Source organism: Anser anser (genome assembly GCF_964211835.1).
Source record: "Anser anser genome assembly, chromosome: 20".
NCBI classification, from domain to species: Eukaryota; Metazoa; Chordata; class Aves; order Anseriformes; family Anatidae; genus Anser; species Anser anser.
The window spans coordinates 9,131,360-9,147,314 of record NC_139741.1 but is presented as its reverse complement, the minus strand read 5'-3'; the positions used below and the strand labels follow the sequence as shown (position 1 = coordinate 9,147,314).

The 15,955-nt window shown below is 46.5% G+C and overlaps 1 protein-coding gene and 1 long non-coding RNA gene across 2 annotated transcripts in view; both read left to right on the top strand.

The window, feature by feature from the left end:
• The window catches only part of CASTOR2 (cytosolic arginine sensor for mTORC1 subunit 2), a 121,099-nt gene that overhangs the window by 34,706 nt on the left and 70,438 nt on the right, over window positions 1-15,955 (top strand). The gene's annotated exons all lie outside the window — the stretch shown is intronic.
• Window positions 1-15,955, top strand: part of LOC310884561 — a 50,217-nt gene extending 34,262 nt beyond the window's left edge. Inside the window, exon 2 of the long non-coding RNA XR_014574281.1 lies at window positions 1-15,955. This exon is cut by the window's left edge and continues 15,500 nt beyond it. This is a non-coding gene — a long non-coding RNA (uncharacterized lncRNA).

The following is a 15,955-nucleotide window of genomic DNA, read 5'->3' as shown; positions in this document are numbered from 1 at the left end:
CGCTGGCTGGTACAGGGGAGGTGTTTGCTGCCCTGCGGGACTGCACTGCAGCCTCCTTGGGTCTTGTGGTCAGCAAGAAACTCTTGCTTCATCTCCCTTTAGGGCTTTCCAGCTCCATTTTGCGCGGTTGCCAAACGGGGAGCTTGCCTGCTGGCTGTGCAGGTGTCAGCCTGATCTGGGGTCTGGCGCGTGGGGCTGTGGAGCAGAAAACCAGAGCTTTGTGCTGCAGGGAGCCCTCTGCAACACAGTGCCTGCTCCCCACCATGCCCCCCTTCCTCCGTGCTCCCGTGTCAGCATCGAGACCCTGTGGTGTCCAGGCTGATGGCCCCTGCGTTTTGCCCCGTCTTCCCCCAAGTGAGCTGTGAGCCCCGAAGGTGCTTCCTGGCACTCCAAAACTGGAAGGGAGGAGTCGTGGGACTTGCACTGCTTTAGATGTGGCAGGCCTCTCCGCTGGGATTTCTATAACCAGCAGATCCGGGGAGGAGTTAAGGCATCTCTTGTCTGATCTCAAGGCATGAATTAGCAGGAGCCTTCTCCACCAGCTCCCGCTCTGCGGAAAACCCTGCCTCGACGTTTGAGCCTGGATGGAAACCTGTGGTCTGTTCTGCGGCTGTCCCGGCATTTAGGTGTTGTGGCTCTTCTGCCATCCAGGAAATCGGTGTGCTGATCATGCATGCTGCCTTATCGTACGGCCGCTAAATATGTAATCACCGCTATCCCCATGGAAACGCACGAACTTTTTTTTTTTCCTGTGCATGATAGTGCCTAGTCTGGATTTTGATGCTTTGGCAGTGTTATTCCTTAAAGCAGTGACCTTAGCTGTGAAAGGTGAGCATGTGGGCACGCGCCCGGTTACGTAGAGCTGGGCAGCAGCTCTGGCTTTGGGGTGTTTTGCTAGTGGGGTTCAGGCACCTGTTTTTCACCCCGTTCCCTTGCAGTGGGGAGGGCAGTGGGATGATGCTGTGGAGGGCTTGGTTCTGCTCCACGGGCTGGGCTGGGGCTGGGGAAGGGGGCTGTATTGCCATGCTAGGGTTTTGTTTAAGTTAGACTTCTGAATAATTTTAAAGATTTTTCTCTGGTCTGAGTGTATTGGCACATGATGCTGTCCTTTGTCTGGCATCCCTGCAATTTTTCGTGTTAAAGAAAAAGCAACAAAAAACCCCACAAGCTGTTAGGGGCTGTTAACGTGGGCTGAGCCCAGCAGTACTGATGTGCTGCTCTGTAGTGCAGTCTCCTTCCCTTTTCTTTTAATCACACTTCGCAGTCTTCTAATTACTTTCTAGTGATTGTGCTCTATGCTGACTCCATCCTAGAAAGGGCTCAGCCTACTCGGTTTGCACGAGAGCTTCTGGGCTCTTTGGCAGTGTCATAATGCCAGTCCTCCTCAAACCTCTTTTTTTTTTTTTTGTGAGGTACAAGGGAAGGGGCAGCTCACAGAGCAAAGAGGCTGCCCTAAAATCACACAAGAAACCTACAATGACTGTGCAGGAGGCGGCTTTGAATTCTCAAATTTGATCTGTGAAACATGGAGAAAAAAATCGCCCTACTTCACAGTCTTCTAAGTGTAAATGCGGCAAAGACAGTTGAGAAAGTAAGATATTACAGTTCTGATGCCCATGTAAATGCGTTGTATTTCAGGCTGGGGGTAGCTGCTGTAATACAAAGAGGTTCCCCAGATTTGTGTCATGTCAAAGGCTCCAAACGCCTTGTGTGGTCTGTAGGGTAAGTGGTCGGTTGTTCTTAGGGTGTGTTTTGTTTGAGGGTACTGCCACAAGCACACAGCCCAAACTGTCTTCAGAGAGGAAATTTGGGGGGGGTTATACTCGCCTTGAGGTTTTCTGCTTACTCAGTAAGTATAGCTTGATTTCCACATCCGAGATGTTGAAAAGGACTGAATGAAATATTAGGAGGTAATTGGTGGGGAGGGAGGCTTTGTTAAGCAGCCTTTTTTTCCTTAAGTATGAGCATCTGTTGTAGGGGATCTACTGTAGTGCTTCGAACAGTGCTGTAACTAAACAATGCTTATAAAAGCCTTGGGATAACAGGAGCTTGAACACAATTAGATGATTTGTTAATCAGTCTTGGCTCTATGTGCAGGGTTACTCAGGAACACTGATAACCAAGGGGGTCCAAGGCCACCTGTGGCTCACTTTGCAATGGACACACGCTGTTTTGCCTTTACTTACGAGAATGTTTAAATTCAGGAACAAAATTTTAATGTGGAAGTGTTCAAATCGCCACATCTGCAGTGAAGCGCTGAGCAGGTCGTTCCCGTGCGGAGGCGCTGAGCCGCTGCAGCTCCGGTTGATGTCAGCAGGAATTGCAGTGGCTCGGCTCTCCTGGAGCCGCTGGGGGACTTGATGGTGCAGGCAGCAAGGCTGAAAGTGCAGGCTTGAGTTTGCATGGCAGAGGAGGTAAGAGTAGCAAGAAACAAAGCTGGGCAGAGAGAGGAGCCAGTTCCTGGTAGCCAACCAAGAGAAAAGTTTTATGGGAGATGAACTCTTCCTCCCTAGCTGTTCCTAGGGTGGTAAGTCAGCAGATGTGAGCACCGGTGGTGTCAAACCAGTAATGGTGACTCAGTGCTCAGGACTTAAGTGTGTGGCTGGCTCATAGCTGGGCTTTGTGTTGCGTTGATCGCGTTTGATAGGATTGTTCCAGCCCAGTGAATCACAAGCTCTTGCCTCTGATTTCCCCCACCCACAATGGCTTAATCCTCCTCCTTTGGCTAATTGGTGGCAAAATTCTCGTTCCCTGCTGAAGATGCACATTTTCCTGCCGCTGTGTTATCCTGCCAGGACTGCTCTGATGGATTTTGCACTAGAGGACAGGGACTTTTGGTCCCTGTGTCAGGACTGTTCTAATCCAGCATCCCTGATGAATCTATCTGGAGAAAAATCCAGGGAAAAGTTATTGTCAACCAGGAATGGGACAGTTGTGGTCTTGGAGGAGATTGAACCTCTTCCACTGCTTTGTGAAATAGCAAGCATGCATAAAAAGGAGCGAAGCTCCTCCCAGTAATACTGCCTTGGTACTTGCCCTCCCGGGTGCATCAGATGTCCCAGCACAGGGGCAAATATTACCAAGATGGGGCTAGCAGGAAATCTTAAAGAGCACTGCCTGCACCTAGCAGTTCTTATCCGTTAGCAGGAGGGAGCTTTAAGGTTAAGTGCACAGGTGAGCACTTGATAACGTAATAAGCTTTGTACTGAAGCAGCAGTATGTTCAGAAATGCCTAGTATGTGTCCTGCTCTTATTCCTCCTCCTCTGTAAGACAAGAGGGGAAGAATGGACGAATTGGGAGCACAAGATGGTGCTGCTTTGTGTGGAGGCTGAGTCTGACACTGTGCTGTAGTGCATTAGTGTTAGCGGTTCTGTGCAAGAGTATGCAGTATTTATATTTTAAAGCCATAACTACGTGTGCTTTGAAACCCTTATTCCACCTATTGCATCCTTTTCTTCCCCTCCCACGCCTCATTTATTTTTTGCCACTTGCTCTCCTTTATGTGCACAACTGCTTAATTCTCTCTGCAAACTTTCTTTCAGTGCAGGCAGATGTGAGTTGGTCCGGCCATCAGACTTCTCTTAACTGGGGAAATCATTTGGCTCACATGAATCTGTTGCTTTCATCGACAGTCCCCCTCTTCAAATGATCTCCACATCATTTAAAGGGAAGAGACATCTTCAAGTGCTTTTCCAAGTCTCCTCTGCCAAAAAATTCCTTCGCTCAAGGAATTACCCTCTGAAAGAAAATGAGAGCTCACTTGGTAAATGATAAAAGCAGTGTTATGGACGTGGCAGTGTTCACAGGTGGCCAGGCAGGGGGAAAGTGGTAGTTGTTTTGTAGGGGCTTGTTAGTATTTGCTGTTTCCCCTCCTTTCTCTTTGATATGAGGTGAGAATTACAGCTGTCCAACTGATTGGATTCATGTTGAATGTAAACAAGAAGCAATCCTTGATGGAAAAAAGAGGAGCATTTCTGGGGTACCGCTGATATTGTCCCTGTGGAGTCAGCATCTTACTCCAGTTTGTGGTCATCTTACTCCAGTTTGTGGTTTTGGTTGCTGCCTGAATATTGGGCCAGTTATATGCTTCTCCCCCTCTGCCCCCCCTTCTGCTTTGTGGCTGGTGTCTCAGTATCTTCTTGGGAAGATATGAATTTATGCAAATTGCAAATGTCAATCCAGAATTCAAGATGCATCAGATCTCCATGTAGGCACGTATTTTGGCATCCTGTTTTTGAGTGGTGGGTGAATGCTTCAGACCTTCCTCCACACCTGCAAGGGCTAGATGAGCTGCTTCATTCTAAAGGGCTCTTTTTTTAAGAGCACATGATTACATGAAAACTTCATCTGTTGCCTTGCTAATATATCTAGAAGTCATAAGATTTGACAGTCAGAAAACCATGCGAATTTGGCAGCGAGAAACAAATACAAGAACAATTTCCTGCAGCTTGGTGAAGGTGTTTTGGGGGTACTGCTTTCTGTGGCTCGGGACACTTTTATGCTGATGTCAGCAACTTCTGAGCCATTGGTACAAGACAGAGACTGCCTGGCCACAGGGGCAATAAGGTGGCAGCAATCTCTGTGACTAACTGGATTTCTTTGTATCTGGTTCTGGTTTAATAACACACCAAAGCTTTGGTTCTTCTGCCTCTATGCTGTTGAAATCGTCTGATGCCTTAAAAATAACCCTTTATGTTCCATCTTGCCTTTGGTTTCATAACACAAGGAGTTAACTTGGTGACACAGGTGGACAGTACTTGGTCCAAACACTGGGCTTCTGACCTATGTCACACTGTTTATTTCTTTTTCTAGCAGCAGAGGCAGCTGATACTATTTAATTTGTTAATAACACATGAAGCATGCCTGGAAGCATCTGATAACTTGCTTCATTCTTTTGATAAGAGATCAAGGCAGAAAAAAACAGAGCTTAGTGTAAAGTTTATTAAATGGCAGAGCACGTTTAATCTTCCCACCCCACACATTCAAGCCAGAATTCAGCATTTGTCATCAACAGTGTCCCCAGCAGCATTACTTAAAACTGATTTGTCTTCACCACAGCAGGTTGTTTTTTTTTCTTTCTCAGATGGACACAATGGGTTGTTTGTTCCTTCTCCTTGGGCAGCGGAATAATATGTGCACAAACCCACCTACTTCTGTGTGCTTCAAAATTCATGAAAATCAGCAAGTTGCACAGCTACCCATTTTGACAGTATGGTAGCACACTGTCAGCGCTAATATTCATTAATATGCATTGGCAACTGCTTGTGTTTCAAAGTGGAGTGTTCTATAATTCCCAGCAAAATGACAGATGAATGTAAAGAAGTTGCAATTTGTGGGACAGGTATGCAAACGCATAGAGTATGTACGTAAGCACTTATATGCCGATTGTTGAATTCTTCTCTCTTTATCTCTGCCCCATGCCTTGGCACTTCAATGCACTTGTTTTAATGAATTTTAAGGATGGTTGCAAACTTCATGAGAGCTGGGTTCAAGTCCTGAATAGTTGGATTGTCATAAACTCCTACCCAAGCAGTATAGAAGAACATAACAGAAGCCGTTATGTTACCCCCAATTGCATGCGTTTTATATTTTCTGGCTTTTCTCCATGATTTTAATGGTTTTCCGTATCTACTGAACTATCGTATGAAAAATAAAATAAATTGGCTCCTCTACTGAAGCGGGGTGAGAGACATCCTTATGAATTATAGTGCATCCCCATAGCTGGTAAGCTCAGAGGATACCTGAGAGGTTAATTTCTGTGTTTTCTTCACTGGAAGAAGTATGGGGAAAAGGATGTGGGGCTGCCAGCCCAAAATACTGCAGTAAATCCCTGTTGAAGCCATGAGCTGCACCTAAGATCCCCGAGTCCCAGTGCTGCCACTTCCATTAGATTCCTTCCCTGATACTTGCAGGTAGAGATTGAGGATCCAGGCTCATCCTGGCAGTTCGAATGACCATGTGCACTCATACCCTTTCCTACTCATGTGGATGTTTCGGTTTTCACTCCAGCTTTCTCAGGCATGTTCTTTTTTATCTAGGCTGAAACCGAAGGTAGTAATTTGCCTGCTCCTGTGCTTCAGAGAAAAAAGCCTTTTCAATCATAGACATAAAGAGAGACAGGGAGGAATGCAGGAGTGAGTGCCGCATTCTTATTTTGCGGGGACGTTGTCTTAGACTAGAGGAACTGGCCTTTTCCCAAGGGAACAAGGCTGCCCTTCGCATTCACCTCTTGAGAACAAGAGCCCTCACACACACTAAAGCACGTTAAAATGGAAAAGTACCTTTTTTGGCTTTCTTTGCTAAAACCACAGGACTTTGTTCCAGAGGACTCAGCACCTGTATGTACAGTTGTTTTCCCACACTTGAGGTTCTGCTTTATATGCAAGTTATGGACTTCGTGTCAAAATCTGTGGCTTGCACTAGGATGAAGATCAGTCAGGACAATGTCTCCTTTTGTCCCTCAAAACCTGTTTTCGGAGGGCTGACATTTGTGAAAGTGTTCTTTGAGACTGTTTTTGTCTTTGAGATGCATAGCTGGGAAGGTAAAACTGCTCTAAGTAAGACCCAAAACATATCTGTCTGGTCGCAGCAGGTAGCAGAAGTGGATGCTGGCCTGTGTTGACAAAGCAAGTAAGTCCTGTAGCTCCTCTGTGATACATGGGGTGAAGCACGTGCACCACTAAGTGAAAACGTTTTCTGTTGTTCCTTTGAGTTTCATCATGAGTGCTCCTTGAAGCATGGTAGCTTCCTATTCAAATGCCTGCACCTCCCGTAGAAAGGGTTTGTATTCCTTCAGTCCAGTGGAGTAAAAAGATAAACTGTCGAGACTGATGTGGCCGATGCCTTGCACAAGTAATTCCTAGTGCCTTGAGCTTGCAATACTGCCCGTGAGTGGTTAGAGGATGGTGTGCTTTCTTGGGAATGGGATTTTCTGGGTTTTACTAAAGGGCTGATCAGATACAGGTGATGTTAGAGACCAGTGAAAACCAGAGGAAGATCATAAATCATTTCTTCTGTGTTAGTTTCACTGGTATATTTATATGTAGTGATGCAGATGTAAATGTATATTGGAAGATGTAAATGACATTTATCCAAGATAACTGCTTGTCTTACAAAGATGAGTGAAATTTCCCCTACCTCTCTTACCTGCTATGGAGCGGAATTTCCATGGGTACAGAGAGAAAACTAGCAATACTAGATTCAGTCATGTCTTTAAAAGACAAAAATAAAACTGTCAGTCAACTCCATAGCTTATATTTAGCGTGTCCATTTAAAGATCTGCAGCTTGAGTGTATCTGAAACCGATGCAGAGGAATGAATAAGAAAGCGTAGCACAAATTAGTGCAGGATGACGTTCTGTTCCATGTGTATCATGAAAGCATTTGGCACCACGAGCTCATTTTGATCTCACTTGTTGTGTCTTCTGCCTCCTACCAGCCTGGAAGAGAGCTGGAGCTGTGCCTTAGCCAGATTAACACAACATGAATGATCTCTGGTTGTCTCAGGGTTTATCTAACTTAACTTTTGTGACAGCAAGAATTGCTTAGATGGGGTTCCCCCAGCCTGCTGCCAGTACTCAGTGATTCACTGGGAGTAGAAATGAGGCAGCTCCTAGTGACGTCCCTTGTCATCTTCCTGGAAAAGAGAGACCCTGTGGTATGGCAGCCCGTGGGGTGGGAGGCAGAAGAACCCCACGCTTAGAGGCTGAGACAAGGCACTGTGTGTGCGAAGGCATTTAATTCATTTTGAGATGTGGTTACTCATATGGACTTTCAGAGGCACTGAAGTGCCTGCCTCCTTTTCCATCTCTTGAAGGGGTGGACGCTTTGGAAACCTCACAGTCTGCACTGTTAGCAACCCCTTTGAAAGTCTGGCTGCTGGGTTTTAGTTTGGAAGTTGGCTGGCTGGCAAGTAACTGTGGAAAAGTGCTGCTGTCGGTGAGGCGGAAGCAGCTCTAAGTTGATTTTCCCCTTATATCAATGACTAAAACATACCTTTCCCCAGCCTAACTTCGGGGGCTTCTCCTGTTTGCCCCATGGCTTACAGCTAACGGCCAATGCTGAAACCTGAAATTAACTCTGCCATGTCAGGGTAAACAGACAGCCATTTCCAAGGAGAAGATACTAAGCTCTCTGTACAGGTTTTGCAGTGTGGTGAATACCCAGGTAACGGAAACAGCCAAAAGTGAAGGCTGAATTATATTGGAGTCCTGAGTCATCGGCTATTGATGCAGAAGATCCTGCTACCTACGCTTTTGTGGTGATGCTGCTAAGTAGCATTTCCAGCCCTCTGGGCGATGACATCAAAGGACTGCGAAGATAAAAACAGACCACTGTTGACTTTGAGAGAAATGTTATATTTTTACAGGCATGTGTTGAGGTAACTGAAAACTTTTAGACTGCTTAAATGAAAGTTTGCCAGTCCTCAGCCTTTTTTTTTAAAAAAAAAAAAAAAAAAAGCTTGTACTACTCGGGCTTGTATTTCTCTTCTCCAAAATCACAGAGCTGGTTGTAGGTGTCACTGCTTCTTAGCAGAGAAGAGCTTCTTCTGAGATGAAGGAGCTGCTCCAGGAGGGCAGCGGGGCCTGCTGTGCCTGACTCACGCCAGCAGGGCCTGCTGTGAGGGTTGCCAGAGATGCCCCTCGGCCATGAGAGCCTCCCCGGGGCAGACCCTCTCTCTCCTGTGGGCATCCAGGTGCCTCTGTAGGCAGCTGGGCTTGGGTCAGGTCTGGTTCCCGTTTTGGGTGGAAGCTTTATTGTGTTTGTGTCCTTGGCCCAGGCCGTGGAACAGCTGCTGGCACTCTCCAGCACAGCGGTCCACGTCCGCTTCCCTCGGCTGGAGACACTAACCACCAGGTTTTCCAGCCCCTTCAGGCAGTCGATGTAAAGAAACACAGCAGCTTATGCAGGATCCGTAAAACAAATAGGGCTCTGCATGCCCGGGCTGCACATCTCTGACGAAAATGAGCAGCCAAACTAGCAGAGCTGGTTTCCTCTCGCTTTCTCCTGCAGCGAGGCTCCCTGGAGTCTGGCACGACGGGAGCAGCGAGGTTTCTTGTGGCTGGGACGTGCCCCTCTTGGATTCATCGGTGTCTAATGAGGTCCATGCTTGTGTTATGGCCTTTTCCTCAGCACTGCTGTAGGCAGGCTTTCCTCTTCCTTCTAGCACCCATTTGAATGGACCTTACTTCTGTTTAGTACCTTTGAAATCTCCGACTCTGATGTTTATTGAAAACAGTTCAAAAACATATGTGCAGGGGACAGATTGGATAGCGTGACTGCATAAATCATCTTTCCCTTTAAAGCTAGTCCTGAAGTAGGGGATCTGTCAGTAATTCTTTCCCAAACCTTCCCTGACTGTGGAAAGAGCGCAATCATCTCCTCCATGTTCCCCTTGCTGCTGAGTGATGGGAAAGCGACAAAACAAGCAGAGCTTCTCATCTCAGCAAGACCTTAGCTCCTTCAGTACATCGCAGTTGCTCTTCCATGCCAGGCAGGTTAGGTGACTAGTGGCTTCGCCTTGTTGCCCTGAATGATGGCTGCCTGGCTCGTGGCAAGCTCACCCCTGCTGGCAGCTGCCATGTAACCGAGGAACATCTAGGTGGGTGACCCTGCATCGTGCTTCGTCTGCTAGTGTGCATGCACAGTTTCTACAAATGCCTCCACGGCATCTCAACCCTGTAGTGAGGTTAAACAGTGCAATGTAGTTATAGGGAAGAGAGCAATTAAAAATTCACATTCCCCAAACATGCCTATTGCAGTGCCAGATCTGCACAAGACAGCAGTGCATAGACACCTTCTCACAGCTCCACCATGGACCAGACTCTTCATCCTACAGTCACAGTGAGTACAACCTAAATCCACGTGTGAAATCGCTGTTTGAAGAGCAAAATCCTGTTTGGACTGACTCTGGTGTGATAGGAATTGGCCGCTTTATATGTCAGAGGATCATTCTGCGATTGATCAAAGTACTCATTTTAGCAGAGGAGCAAAAGGCAAAATGGCAAAGAACTTGCTGGCTAATAATGAATGGTAACTTCCCTCTGTTGGATTTATTCAGTTCTTTGAGATATAAATGTGTTCTTGATGGCCAAAGAAATTGGTCATTCTGCATTAGGAAGCTTGATTGATGTTTTCAGCAGGCCTTTATGAAGGGCTGTGTAAGAGGATCTTGAAATAACCTACAGGGAAAAATACAACATGGTGTAGTTCATTTAATACATGACTACTCAATTATGTTTTTGTTGTTTTTTCTTGTGTTGCTACTTAAGGAAATTTTAATCATTCAGACTTATGAAAAATAAGTTAGTTCATCCCTTGAAAAACACCCCTTGTGTGACATTCATCACCCCCCAACTACTGCGACTTCAGCCATGTCTGAATTTTAATCACTGTATCGTTATATTTCAAGTTGATGTCTCTTGCTGTGACAGGATCAGAGGGGTTTAATTATGGAACAGGATCCTGCTGTGGTGTACAGATAGCGCTTGCCCCAGTGATGTTGAATCTGAAGCATGGGGCTTCTTGTCTTCCTCAGCGGCCTCCATGCCCTGTGCAGCTTGTCATCCCCACAGCGAAGGTGGTGAGGAGGAATGCTGCTCAGCACAGTTTGAGCAGTGATTCATAGAACAGAATCATGGAAGATCTCAAGTTAGAGGGGACCGACAAGGACCATTGAGTCCAACCCCTGGCTCCACACAGGACCACACAAAAATCAGACCACGTGTCTGAGAGCCTTGTCCAAATGCTCCTTGAACTCCAGCAGCCTCGGTGCCGTGACCACATCCCTGGGCAGCCTGTCCCAGTGCCTAACCACCCTCTGAGTGCAGAACCTTTCCCTAACACCCAGCCTGACCCTCCGCTGTCCCAGCTCCATGCTATTCCCTCAGGCCTTGTCACTGTCCTCAGAGAGCAGAGCTCCACTTGCCCTTGGGAGGAGGTACATCAATAGAACAGACCAGAATTGTGTATCGAGGTATTCTGCATTGAGAATAATAGCAAATGCTCTAGACTTGGACTAAGATGGACATCCTAGAATCTGAGGTCTTGTCTGTGATAATATAAGTGCATTAATGCAGTATTTTGAACTGGAAAAACAAAGAAGACTCCCGGACTGGAAACTGGGCACACTGTCATAGCTGTGGAGAAGGCAGTTTTGTTCCTAACCTTCCAGTGGGATTTGAGTCTTGGCATTGGGTGAAGAAAAGCTTGTGCAATAACCAGTGGGTTTCCTAGCACCTTCTCTGTTGCTCCCCTTCTTGATTTATAATAGCTCCTGAGCTCAGAGGTTCATTTATGATTGTTTTCTGTTCTTTGAGCAGGTTCCACCCCCTCGCTCTTTGTCTGATCAAAAAAAACACCGTGTTGCTTACTTACTGACATAGGTCAATGACAGCAGAAAAAAATGGTGAGTAAGCCATTTAATTGCTACCAGAACAAAGCCTGCAGACCTTATCTTAAAGCATGAGTTTGATGGTAAAGTGTAGGGCTCAGCAGAACAACGAAGTCCATATTGCAGTGGAGATCTATCTTTCCCAGACCATCCTGTGCTCTTTTCTCCATCCCCCAGCAGTGAAGTACCAGTTCCAGACAGTTTTCCTATGAATCCTTCAGGTGATGCACAGAAAGGAGCAGAGGCAGCCTGTGTTTTGCAGAAGCCTCCTGAGACAACTGCTGGAGAACGGCTGCTGCTGCTGGAGACAGCTGGTGACTGGAGGCCAGGTTCTGCTGCGGACCTGTGAACCACATCAGATGCAATTACTTGTAATTCCCTAGCCATGCTTAAAAAATGTAATTCATATTCATCCTCTGAATGGGGCTGAATTTTGTATTTCAGGTCATTACTTCCTTTTCCAGCTTTTAGACCATTAGCTGACTTAAGCTGTGAACGAGGATGTCGGGCTGCTGGTGGTTTGGGTCAAACCCTGCTCTCCTGTGGGACATTGCTTCTTTCTGATCTCCTCGCTGCTTTCTCACCCTGTAGAGCACGCAGACAGCAATACCTGGTGGTTTTGTTCTGTTTCTTTCTGCTGTGAATAAAGGAAAGTCTTGGCTTGAAAGCAAAGTCTTGTATATTGCCAAAGGCTATGCTCGCTTTATCCTCAGCATAGGTTTAAAATGTTCCTTAACTGTTACGAACTGTTTATTCTGCTAGCAGACTTGCTGGAAGAGCACTAAATGTTCAGACCTGTCTGGGTTATGTGAGGCTGGAGAGAATTACTACCTTGTGCTTTGTCCTGCGAAGCTGGGATGCAATAAAAGCTGATATTGATACTAACTTTCTTTAGAAAGTGCTTTGAGGTCTGTTTGTGAAAAGCGGCAAATAGGAGCCAGGTGGGATTGTGTCTTTCTAAGAGTCTTTTTTCTCATGTTCCTCGACAAGGGTAATTTAGTGATTCCCTACCAGGCCCACTCATAGCCTAGCAATAACCCGTGTTCTCTAGTTTTTTTCCACCTGTGATTGTCGTAATTCAACATTGTACTTGTTTTTTGGTTCGGTTTTGTTTGTTTTGTTTTGTTTTTGAATCTTCTCTGAGGATATTTTAGTGTTTTCTGTGACCTAAATGCATTTTAAAGAGAGTTTTTTCTGATGGTGCTAATCACAAGTATTTGCTGGCCCTGGAGAACAAGAATCGTGTTGCGTGGGTGAGGCTATAACTCTCATTAGCGTCTTTGTGTCTTGTGCTATACTACCTAAAGTCCTGGGCTGCATTTCACCTGAAGTTCTTGTCATTCATCCTGAAAAGAATACTTTTCATTTCACTCTTCAGGAAGCATTATGCTGTATTTAGCACCCAAATGAACCACTTCAGCCTGTCTTATGATCGTGCTTGAAATATAGCTGGCAGACAGGGCTCTCACAGGTGGCGAATGTGAAGCCTCATCTGTACCCATGAAGTGTGTTTTAAATCCTGACTGGAGTGGAAGTGGATTGCCGATGTATCTCAGGGATCTCTCTCAGTTCACAGAACTGTGCTTTCCTTACAGCTACGGACACTTGTGTTCTACGTGGATTTGTTATCCTGGAACTGCTGAAAAGCTTAAGTTAAAAAGTAAGAGCAGAGCTGAGGTGACAGAAGAGCCTTTTGTGTTAAAGTCTCAGATAACGAGACTTTGGCTTGTTTCCTTTCGGAGTTGGGTGCTGCTGATGGTGCAGGCCTGAGCTGTTGGGCACCTGTGCTGGTTGTGACACCAGGGGAACGATCCCTTTGGAGCTCCTCAGGCGTGGGTCAGAGCCCACAGGCGGAATGGGTGCCTGAGGAGTCTCAGGACCTCTCTGGAGGTGTCATATATTCCCTTTCTGAGTCATCAGAGCATTTAAGCTTCTTTGTTGATGAAAGGTAAAAGCACCATCTGACCATGTATTTTTGGTTCTCTCAACTTGGCCACTTACTGCTTGAAAGGAAGGATGAAGTCAGGGATGGAGGTGGTACTGATAGTGCCCAACCTTAGCCTGGTCACTTTTGGGGGTGGGCCTTATATTACTCTGAGAATATTTGTTCTTCCCCAAGCCCTTAATAGTGGAAGGTTGTATAGTTTTCTTACGTTTTTTCATCCCAACTAGTGATTTCACAATTTTAATTTTCTGTAAATCCTTGACAACAAACTTTTTGATGCTTTAATTTTTTTTAATCGATTTTAATACTTATCCTGCACAGCACTTGGTGAGGACAGGACACAAGTAGATGATTACAGCCTGTTGGGTTTTCATGAGGCCTGGCTGTTTTGCAATCTTAGAATGTTTCCAGAGAACACATTCATGGACTCTGCCAGTTACTAAACAGCTCTTCTTCCCTTCTCTTTTCCTCTTCTTCTCCACAGGGAAGCAGGGAGTGAACAATGCAGTAGAACATAAACTGAAATGGTGATTAGAATTTCGTGTGAAGTGGTATTTAAAATGGTTCTGCGCTTCATTCATCTCCATTTTAAAGCAAAGAGGGTAGGGCAGGGGCAAATCTGTTAGTTCAGGTATTAAAACCTGCCTGCGGCACAGCATTTCCTTTCACTTCCAAAATTCCTATCCTGTCCAAGACAATTGGAAATGGAAAGATGATGTCTGTGCCTTCAGGCTTTTACTTAGAACTACTTGAACTTCTTCCTATGTCTGCTTGTGGAAAGGTTTTCCCAGCATGTTAACTGTGTTGTATTTGTTCCCATAGACTTTAAAGGCCTCTTTAAAACACACAGCCCGCTGCTGTTTAGAAGCTTTTTAATTTGATGAAGATGACACCTAGCACTGATCTCTGGTAGCTGAAACCTCTGAACCATTACTAAAATGCCAGCCTTTTTCCTGATATAGTTCTGTCCAATCCCCCTTCCCCAGCACAGTTTGTCTTCCTTAAAAAAAGCTTTTATGAGTTTAGTAACCATGAAAACTATGCCAGGAGAGAATGTATCTTAATCATGGGCTTTACCTGGCTTCTGGCTAAAACTCTCCTTTTACCCATCCTGAAACATATGGCTTGGAAGTCTGAATTTGAGTCTGAATTTGAAACTTGTGATTGTATCTGAAGCTGTGGGCTGTGATTTATCAGGACCTGTAGTGGGTTTACGTGGCAAGGTTTTGGTAGCAGGGGGCCATAGGGGTGGCTTCTGTGAGAAGAATCTAGAAGCTGCCCCATGTTAGGTAAGGGCCCCACTGCTGACCAGAGCCGAGTCAATAAGTGATGTTGTTTTATGCCTCTGTGCGAGTATATTTAAGACAGGGAAAAAAAAAATGCTGCGCCACACAGCAGCTGGGAGAGTGAGAGGAGTGAGGAACAGCCTTACGGGTGCCAAGGTCAGTGAAGAAGGAGGGGGAGAGGTGCTCCAGGTGCCGGAGCAGAAGTCCCCTGCAGCCTGTGGTGAGGACCATGGTGAAGCAGGTGGACCTGCACCGACGGAGACTGCGACCTGTGGAGGACCCCTGCCAGAGCAGATTCTGGGCCAGACCTGTAGCCCATGGAGGGGAGACCACGCAGGAGCAGGTGAGCTGGCAGGAGCTGCTGCCCGTGGGGGACTCAGGTTGGAGCAGTTTGCTCCTGAGGGATGGACCCCGTGGTACGGACCCATATCTGGAGCAGTTCTTGAAGAGCTGCTGCCTGTGGGAAGCCCACGCCAGATCAGTTAGGCAAGGACTGCATCCCGTGGGAGGGACCCCACAGCACAGGGGACGAGAGTGACTGAGAAGGAGCAGCGGAGAAGTGCTATAGACTGACCATGACCCCCCATTCCCCTGTTCCACTGCGCCACTTGGGGGGAGGAGGTGGAAGAAGGTGCTTAGGGGGGAAGGTGCTTTTGGTTTCTTTCCTTTGTTTCTCACTTCTCTAGCTTGTTAGTAATAAGCTGGAATAAAATAATCTTACTATCTCCCTATGCTGAGTCTGTTTTGCCAGTCACGATAATTACTGCGCGATCTCCTCATCCTTATCTCAACCCTTGAGCCCTTTTCTCCCCTTTCCTCGTTGAGGAGGGGGAGTGAGAGAGCGGTTGTGGTGGAGCTTGGCCGCCCACCTGAGTAAAACCACCACAGGACCAGAAACTTAACTGCAGAGGAGTTTAACTCTGATGTTCTCTCCTCCCCACCCTGAGAAAGGACTGACAGATTTCTCCCAAGGTGGCAGCTCAGCATGAAGTCCCTCTAGGGTTCATTCCCAAACACAGGGAGGGTGCAGTGATGCAGACAGGCCTTTGCTCTGCTACTGCCTGCATCTCGGGTAATCCACTGACCCTCCAGCTAGGTACCTGGCAGATGTTGGAGGACACCAGAACACCGCAAGTGCTTCCTGAAGGGGAAAAAAATAAAAAGAATTGGAGCAATCAGATTTTTATTTCATGGTATCTGTGTGTCCTGACCTACTGCTGTGTTGAGCACATGGGGTTGGTCAGAGCAAGGAGCCTGTGCTGACTGCGCTGCTCAGGGAAGCGAAACAGGGCCTGCATATGTACCCTGCTGTATCCTCCCAGAGCCCGAAGC